Source organism: Erithacus rubecula, assembly GCF_903797595.1.
Source record: "Erithacus rubecula genome assembly, chromosome: 8".
NCBI lineage: Eukaryota > Metazoa > Chordata > Aves > Passeriformes > Muscicapidae > Erithacus > Erithacus rubecula.
The window spans coordinates 4,650,616-4,659,030 of NC_136659.1; positions in this window are offsets into that span (position 1 = coordinate 4,650,616).

An 8,415-nucleotide genomic window follows, 5' to 3' on the forward strand; every position below is an offset into this window, starting at 1 on the left:
CAGCAAGATTTAAATCAAACAACCCATGGGATCATGGAATCTCTCTAAATCCCAAGGCAGCAGGTCCTAATTCTTTGTTCATTTGAAGAAGACAGGATCTCAAATACTGAACAGTTTTGTCTGTTTCAGCTTCAGGAAAGACAAAGCAGGTGATCACTGAGAAAAATTAGGGAGCTCCAGTTCACACTGAAAAGGCCAAGAGAACACGAGATTTTTTCCTTCTTCCTCTAAGCATGCAGATCTCTACTTCAAAGAGCACAGGAACTAACCACAGTGCTGAAGACACCAAAAAGGCCTGGCTGGGTTGAGCTGTGCTCTGAACTTCTTGGGCCAAGTTCCTTGCACTGAGTATATCAAATATATGTAAGGGTTTTAAGCCTACTTCAACTAAGAGCCATAAAAACAGGGTTTAGTTTTCAGATAGTTATAATTATATCATATATATTGCTATAAATATATCAATATAATTATTTCTATTTCAGTAAAATGAGAAATCAAATTGTAAAGCAGAGTAGTCCAAAGGTAGCCTGTTCATTTTCCTGTACTGATTAAAGTAATTTACACACTCACTTTTCCATCTTTATCCACTGCCATAAATAAATGAAAAGCAATTTATTTATTTCTACTTCCTATGGATTCCATCATACTACAATCCATTGTAACCAAAGCAACCATAAACCAACACATCCAGTCCAATGGGTGTTACAAAAAGCCTACAAAAATCCACAAGAGCTAAGTGCTGCTGGGAATTTTACCTTTCCTTACTCTGATCACAGAGATCTCAGCACCCGTGTGTGCTTCAGAGACCACAGCAAAGGGTTGATTTATATAGGCCATACATGGTCAGGAAGAGCTTCAGTTTGTAATTTCTGGCTTGAGGGAGAAATATGGCTTGAAAAATACAAAATACTGGTATAATGGAAAGCAAATATCAGCTGGTAAGAAGGGTGAGTGCAAAGTTGTAGGGACACAGATCCCAAGAATGTTTTTACCCAAGTGTTACCTTTTTCCTCTTCTAGCCAGAGTGTCAGCCAGCCACACACTCCTGCAATCACATTTAGCAATAACATTTCCAGAGAGCTAAATTCTCTCTCTCCTTCCTCCTACCCCTAACAATCCCCTGCAGCTGTGACACACTCAGGAGTGTGCTTTGAAGAGTTTAGATGCTCATTTTGGGCAGCTTGGGTCTGATTTCCAGCATCAACAGCAGAAGAAATTGGTCTCAAGCCATGATGTTGGAAAAGATTTTAAAAAAGACTCAAACTTTTTATTCTGTTGATTCCTGTGAAGCTTAAAGCCTTTAACCATACAAATTTCTGGCTTTTCCCTAGTCCTCCTCCTTTCCTGACCATTACCACATTACTTTATGCTGGCCAATACAGATTTTTCATCAGACTCTGACCCTAATACATTTACCTGTGCAATCCAGCAGGTGGAACAGCAGTGCTGACACATTGTGAATGCTTCCAGTTTTCTGTTTACCACCATCCTCTCATTATCAGCTTCCTGCAACAGATGGACTGTAATTTTACAGGCACAAGAAGAGTCAGTAACTGGGTGGGAAAGGCAGGAAAGGCTGCTGCTTTAGTAGCAAGAACCCAGGGGGAAAAATAAAGGCAGAATGTTGTGGAAGAAATATGAAAACCTATGTTTAAGCATTAGCCCAGAATCAGACATGAGGCAGCTGGGGCAATTCAGACTGTCTTCTCTGCCTTTTTTTCCATGGAAATGGGTTCTAAGAGATGCAGCTGAAGACATAAATAAATCTGTTTAAAGCTATGATGTTCCTTTTGTTGGGACAGCACCCATTTTGATAGCATCAGCTACAGTCCTCTCCAGTAAAGGTCCTTAACAACATTTCTATCCATACAGCTAACATACAGTCTTTCCAAATTTGCAAAGTGTCATGGGGGGAACTGAGATTAAACTTGATCTTTTCATTGCCTGCATGTCCCAGGAAAAATCACAAAGCACTCCTTTTAGATTCCTCCCAAGGGCAAATAAACAATAACTAAAAATCAACGAAGCAAAAGAAGGAATGATAAACTTTTTATGCTTTGACACTTGTCAGCTTCCAAGCTTAGCACACTGAAAATGCTATTGTGTAATGTATTCCCTTATCCTCCCCTCTATGCACCTATAATAATGCATGTGGAAGGTAGGAAGCCATGAGGCTGAGAATCTAATGAAGAAACTTTGCTTTGAGCAATGTTATGAATTGGAAAAATATTTTCAATCCCTAGTGGCTAAGCTTTAAAAAGCTCTTCTGAAACCAAAACCAGGACAAAATACCTCCAATGCACGAAGAGCAGGAAGCTCTCTGACACACAGCAAGCTCTGTTCCTGTGTTCCAGGCAGTGACCCATCAAGAGATGTCACTTCCCAGAGAAGAAAGAGTGGTGCTGTGTCCTGGCAGGGCCAGCAGGCTTGTGGCTGAGTGACAGGCAGCTGTGCTGGCCCTGTGCCAGGTGGGGTGAGCCCTCCTTTCAAAAGGAAAGCACAGCAGCTCGCTCTTTTAAGAGAAAAATATGAAATAATATTCTCAGGTGCATATCCAGGCCTGCCTTTCTGCAGTGCTTTAGTCAGGGCCAGTTGTTTTGAAAGGGTCAGTGAAGTCTGGTCTCAGCAGAGCTCTCTGAGGGTCATCTAGGAAAAGCCCTGCTGATCCATTTTCTTTTTGTGCTGTGCCTAAACCTCAGGGGAGCACACAGCAGCACCAAACCCAGCACCACAGCTGAGGAAGAGGACCTTCACCACACCTGCCTGTGGAGATACCCACGAGCTCCAAAGGCTCTTTACCACCAATTCCATCTTTCTTATGTTAATGACTATTAACACTCCAGTCCCTGCTCAGTCATATAACTGTCAACACGATTAAACTCATGTCAGAAAGGACAGTTTGATCCATCCTCTGCATTCAAGCTGACTCCAAATCCAGCTTCACTCCAAGAAGCAACCAGCTGCATCTGGGGCATTGCAAACACCCAAAGTCTTTGCTGTTCTGAACATCTGAACAATGATTGTTCAGCACACATTTACAGCCTCTGGAGTGTTCCACAAGAGACAGGAGTCTATAAGAAATTGGACTGATTACATGGCATCACACATTTATGGGGGCAAGATTTAAAGTAGTTTATTTAGATGTTGCAGGGCATCTGTGCACTGTTCCGTTAATAACAGCTATTAGCAGCACAGGGGTTGTGTTAGATGATGCTAATGAATGCATACCTGTGTCTTGTAGGTGACTCACTGATTCCTGCAGGAGGGGAGAGTGGTTGCAAGGGGATCTGTAAGCTACAGGAAGACTTCTAGTTGCAAGGAAACACTTTGGGCTGAAATTGAGCCACAGATTTTATCACAGCCAATCTCTGAGAAGCTGGAGACTGTCACCTGCTGTGACTGGCTTTGCATCAGAATGTGAATCTCTCCTTCCTCACCAGCTGCCTTTCCTTTGGGATCTAAAGGCCTGACAGAGCTGAAGAAGTGTTTGGACCATACCCATGGGCACATGGTGTGGCTCTTGGGGAGTGGGACTCTGATGACCCTTGTAGGTCTCTTCCAACTCAGATAACTCTGTGATTCTGTAATTTCCCTGAAGGAAATGAGAAGCTCTGGATAAGTTCCTCCTCAGTGCTATCAATTCCCTCTCCAGTCACGGGAAGGGCCACAGAAACAAAACAGTCAGACAAAGCCTAGCAGGAGCAAGGCACAGGAACCAAGGTAAGCAAACTCAATGAAAATCCAGGATGAGATATCTTCTGAGAATTGTCATTACAGGATCTCTAAGAAACAGCAGATACCTCAAACCTACCAGGATGGCAAACCTAGGACCTAATGGCACATATTTACTGACCAAGACAAAGCTAGACAAAACTATTCCCATAAAGGTGGATGTGGATAATAAACATCAAGATACTGGAACAGGTTCCAAATCATTGCTGGATCAGGACACATTTGTAAAGCTGCCTGGGTGTCCCTATTGTTGATAGTATAAACACTTGGGATTGAAGGTCCTTTAAAAACATGATACTCAATAGTTTTTCACAAAAAAAAATTGCACACTCTGTGCAATAGCAGGCTCCATTTTAAAGAAGGGGTAAAATGCACCAAATGAAAAATTGAAATTGAAAAACTCCCCTCAGAGTCCTTAGAGCATTGTAAAGCCTAACTGCATTGCTCAGTGTCACAGAGACCCTGGTCACTGCCACCCCAAACTGTTCACACTGCTAAGCAAACAAGTCAAATCATATTTACCACAGCTCATCTATACATATGCAAAGGTGAATGGAGGTTCAGACAGATGTCAAACACAGAGTGAGCCATCAGTCATATCCATATACTGGCAATCACATCCAACCCTCTCACTAAACTTTAAAGACAGGTTTCAGGATGCTCCACACAGAACTGCTTTAGTCATTATAGCCAAGCAAAATAAATCTGACTTGATGTCTGTCCTATCCAGGAATCAAATTCTATCAAAGTCTCAACAATCTCTACTGTCCTCCAATTACCTCATCACCAAAACAAAGTTCTTTATCCAGTTTTTTAGCAGTTTCCTGACTGGTTTACTTTGCTCCTGACCATATGTAGCCCTTACTGATCACCTCTTCTGCTCTCAACTTCTCTCTTCCATTTGGTAAAATGGATTCTCACTGCTTTGGGGGATATCGATATCTTACTGTCCAGGAGGAGGAGAAAATGATAAAATGTGACAAGATGATTGCTACATGCAGAACCACTGCTCCGTGCTCCTTACACACTGAGCAGGGCAGGGATGCCTTCCCGGTGTGCCAGGCTGAGGACACAGGCACTGGCAGCTCCTCCAGGTCCTTCCTTGTGGGACAGAGGCATCTAGTGGCTGAGCGCTGAAAGAGCAAGAAAACCACCACATCAGTCAAGGCTGAGTTTAAGCGGGATGCTGCTGCATGCAGACAGGTTGTTACAGAGCTGCTCGGCTGTTAACTGCTCTGCCCAGGCTCACATAAAGCAAAATATAAACACATGGCAGCTCAGAGAAAACCCTCTCAGGGCCCAGGCTGTGTTGGATGCTCAGGAACACATGGCACCAGCAGCCCCCAGCACAGCCACCAAAATCTCCAAAGTGGGAGGCTCAGCACCTACTGTGCACAGCTGTGTCTTTGTACTTTCCACCTGCCACAGCATAACTCTGTGAATAATCTCCTCTGAAAGCTGCTGCAGGTGATGTCCCCTGGCTTTGAGAGCCAGTGGGTCACCCTCCTCTGGTCATGCTCATGACACTGTTCAACACTTCACAGACATCCACTGCAGCCCTTTTCAGACACCTCTTTTCCAGCCTTAGTCCTTGCACCTGAGTCATTCCACATAGCTGATGGTCTGGTTTTTGTCCTATGACTTGTACCTCCTGCTTCAAGTTCTGCTATCTTGTTTGAGTGGAGATCAGGACATAAAATAGTATGTGAAATGCAGCTGAGCCACAGACACATACAACAGCATTCCTAGTTTTGTGCTCTTTTCCCTTCCTACTTTATTTTTTTTTTTCTTTTGCCTTGTGAGCAGTGTTTTCACAGCAGTACCTACTACAGCTCTGAGATCTTAGTGGGAACCACTAGCTCAAAGCCCCCCACAAAAAGTGTTTGTGCATGGAGTCAGAATTCTGGGTACTGAATGCTTGGCTTAATAACCTGGCCACAGGTGACACAGGAAGATACAAGTGAGCTCTGCTCCCCAGAAACAGTATCAATAGAATAAGCTAGAACAGGTCAAATTCTGTGACTAATACTTAGCCTTTGATCTCTTGAGCTGCTAAAATAAAAACAATCAATGCTATACATAAAACAGGGAAAATACAATAAAGATGTTTTCCCCTTCTCCTGGATATCCCTCTAAAAGGAAAAAAATCCACTCATAATGCTGAGATATAACACTTGTCTCACCTTCTTAGCTTCGGAATGGCATTAAGACAATTTCTTGATGTAGGTTTGCATTTTTACTGAGATTGAACATGGGGAGCTGTGGCTCTAATATAAAGAATGGCAAAGTTTTTAGAGTTATTTCTAGTTTACATGTAGCACCATGGCAGAAACAACATCTGATATCCAAAATTGTTATTTAAAATTAAGAAAGGGCATCTTTGGTTTTGATCTTTTATATGTCCTAGGACACTTTGGACGTCAATCTTAAGTATACAGTATCTTTAGCTATGCTGCTGCTGAATAAATAATGTGTAAGAGAGGCTAATGAATACAGCTGGGAAGCTTCTTGCTTTTACTCTGTGCTGTCTGAAACAGGAACACAAAGAAGCCAACACCAAAAAGAAACAAACCAAAGCAGAGATGGGGAAACAAATGCCACAACTTGGATTAAATCTCTTAAATGTCCACAAAAATCTTGTAGTGCAGTAGTTCTGCTGAGACATCCCTTGGGCAACTTTTCAGCAGATGAAACCCCTCCCACCACCCAAGTACTTCGCCAGCACATTTTTCCAGGACATCCTCACACACCTTGAGGATGACCGTGCTCTGTGGAACACTCCCACACAGCCTCTCCAATTCCTTTTTCTAGCTGACGAGGCTGTGAAGGACACTCTCCCCTTGCTCCCTGCACTCCCTCACATCCAGCACGCAGCTGCACAGGAGAACAAGCAACCCTCACATTTCCTGTTATGGGGTTACCATGCCAAGCCCATCTGGCTCACAGCATGGAGCCTGCTGTGTCAGGTTGGTCTGACCCTGAGAGGAGGCTGTGGAGAGGGCACAGATGGCAAGCTACCATTCTGGAAAGGCCACTTGCAAGCCCACATCTACACTGCCCACATCAGGCAGCTGCTGCCTGGTGGAGATTGGCTGTAGGGGAGTTCACAGAACTGATGGATGCCTGCAGGCAGTGAAGGACAGTCTCCAGCAGGAAGATGTTTCAGTATGCCCTCAGGCAGGATGCCATGTAGTATGCAAGCAGCTGTAACATCTGCTTGTCAGAGATTCTGGGTTCAGAGCCTCATTGGAATGAGGTTTTCTTCAAGGAGGACTGTGAAAGATCCATTTCATTCACGTAATCCACAGATATGCTACCAGTCCAGCTGGGACAATCAACAGCCAGGATTCTTACATTGCTAAAATTTAGTAAGGATTTGTCTATTAGACAATGCTGTGGAGCAGAAAATACTACACCCTTTAATTTTCTCACAGGTAGAAAGATTTGAGGACTTCTATTCAACCACTGATTGCAAGTCACTTCAGAAACATATTTTTCTGGGGCTAACTGTGGCAGGACTGCCAGGAAGGCTACTAGAGATTGCTTTCTCACCATTTCCTCTGTGCTCTCATAGCTGCATTCACACAAAAGTCCTCTCCTGATCTGTTCTGAGCAGATCTGCTTTAATAGCTTTTATTTTTATTTTTTTTTTCAGAGAATGCAGCATGACCCTTGTCAGACAAAACAAACAGGCCCACCATTCCCAAAAGCCCAAAGTGACTGGGATTATGTCCTGGTTTGAAGGACAGATGTCTGCCAATAAAGGCAGAAGCTTCTCTTTGAAATGGAGAGTGTAAACTGCCTCCCTCCAAATTATTACAATTTTGAAATTAAGGGGCTCTCAGGCAAAGATATGGGAATTAGGAAAAACAGCTCTTTACTAGGAAAATTAAAATAGAAATGCAGTATTACAGAGAACAATCCCAAACACTGCCAGAGTCAGAATCCAAGCTGACACCTGTCAGTCAGTCAGGGTGTTGGCAGCAGCCCCATTCAATGGTGGCTGCATCCTCCTGCAGTGGCAGATGTGGTTCAGCTGGAGCAGTGCTCCTGGAGAAGGTGCAGTTTCCTCTGAAGGTCCAGGGATGATGTGGGAAGGTCTGGCTTTCCTCTGGAATCCAGTGGAAAGAAGGTATCTTGGTGTCCAAAATCTCAGTTTTTATCTGGGTAGGAAAGGCTTGGCTGCTCCCCTGGCTGGAGCATCTCCCAGTGGGATGATGTAATTTTATCAGTCACACAGTGGCACTGAATGGGCCAGCAGCAGATGATCTCTTCGTGGAGGGAGGATGGGCTGTGGAAAGATAAAGATGATTGCCCCAGCTGGTTTAAAGCTGGCCCATTAGCAGATAATATGTGCCAGGAGATCAGGGTCACTGTCCCACCCAGCTCAACAGATGGGGACAGAACACACATTGCTGGACACATCAACCCAACACAGATTGCAAGAACACAGGAGCACCTTCCCTCTCAAGCTCACTTCCTTCTTTCCATTCCCCATTCTGCATGGGCAGGTTACTAAGGATGAATCATCAATCTCTTACTTGGGCTCCGAGCGACAGCTGCAGCCTGGATTTCTGGGTTCATCCAGGGCAGCAAGAGGTGCACCAAAGCAGAAGTGACCATGACCAATTAGAAAATAATACACTGAAACTTAATTCCTTGGCAGGGTGGTGAAGAGAACAG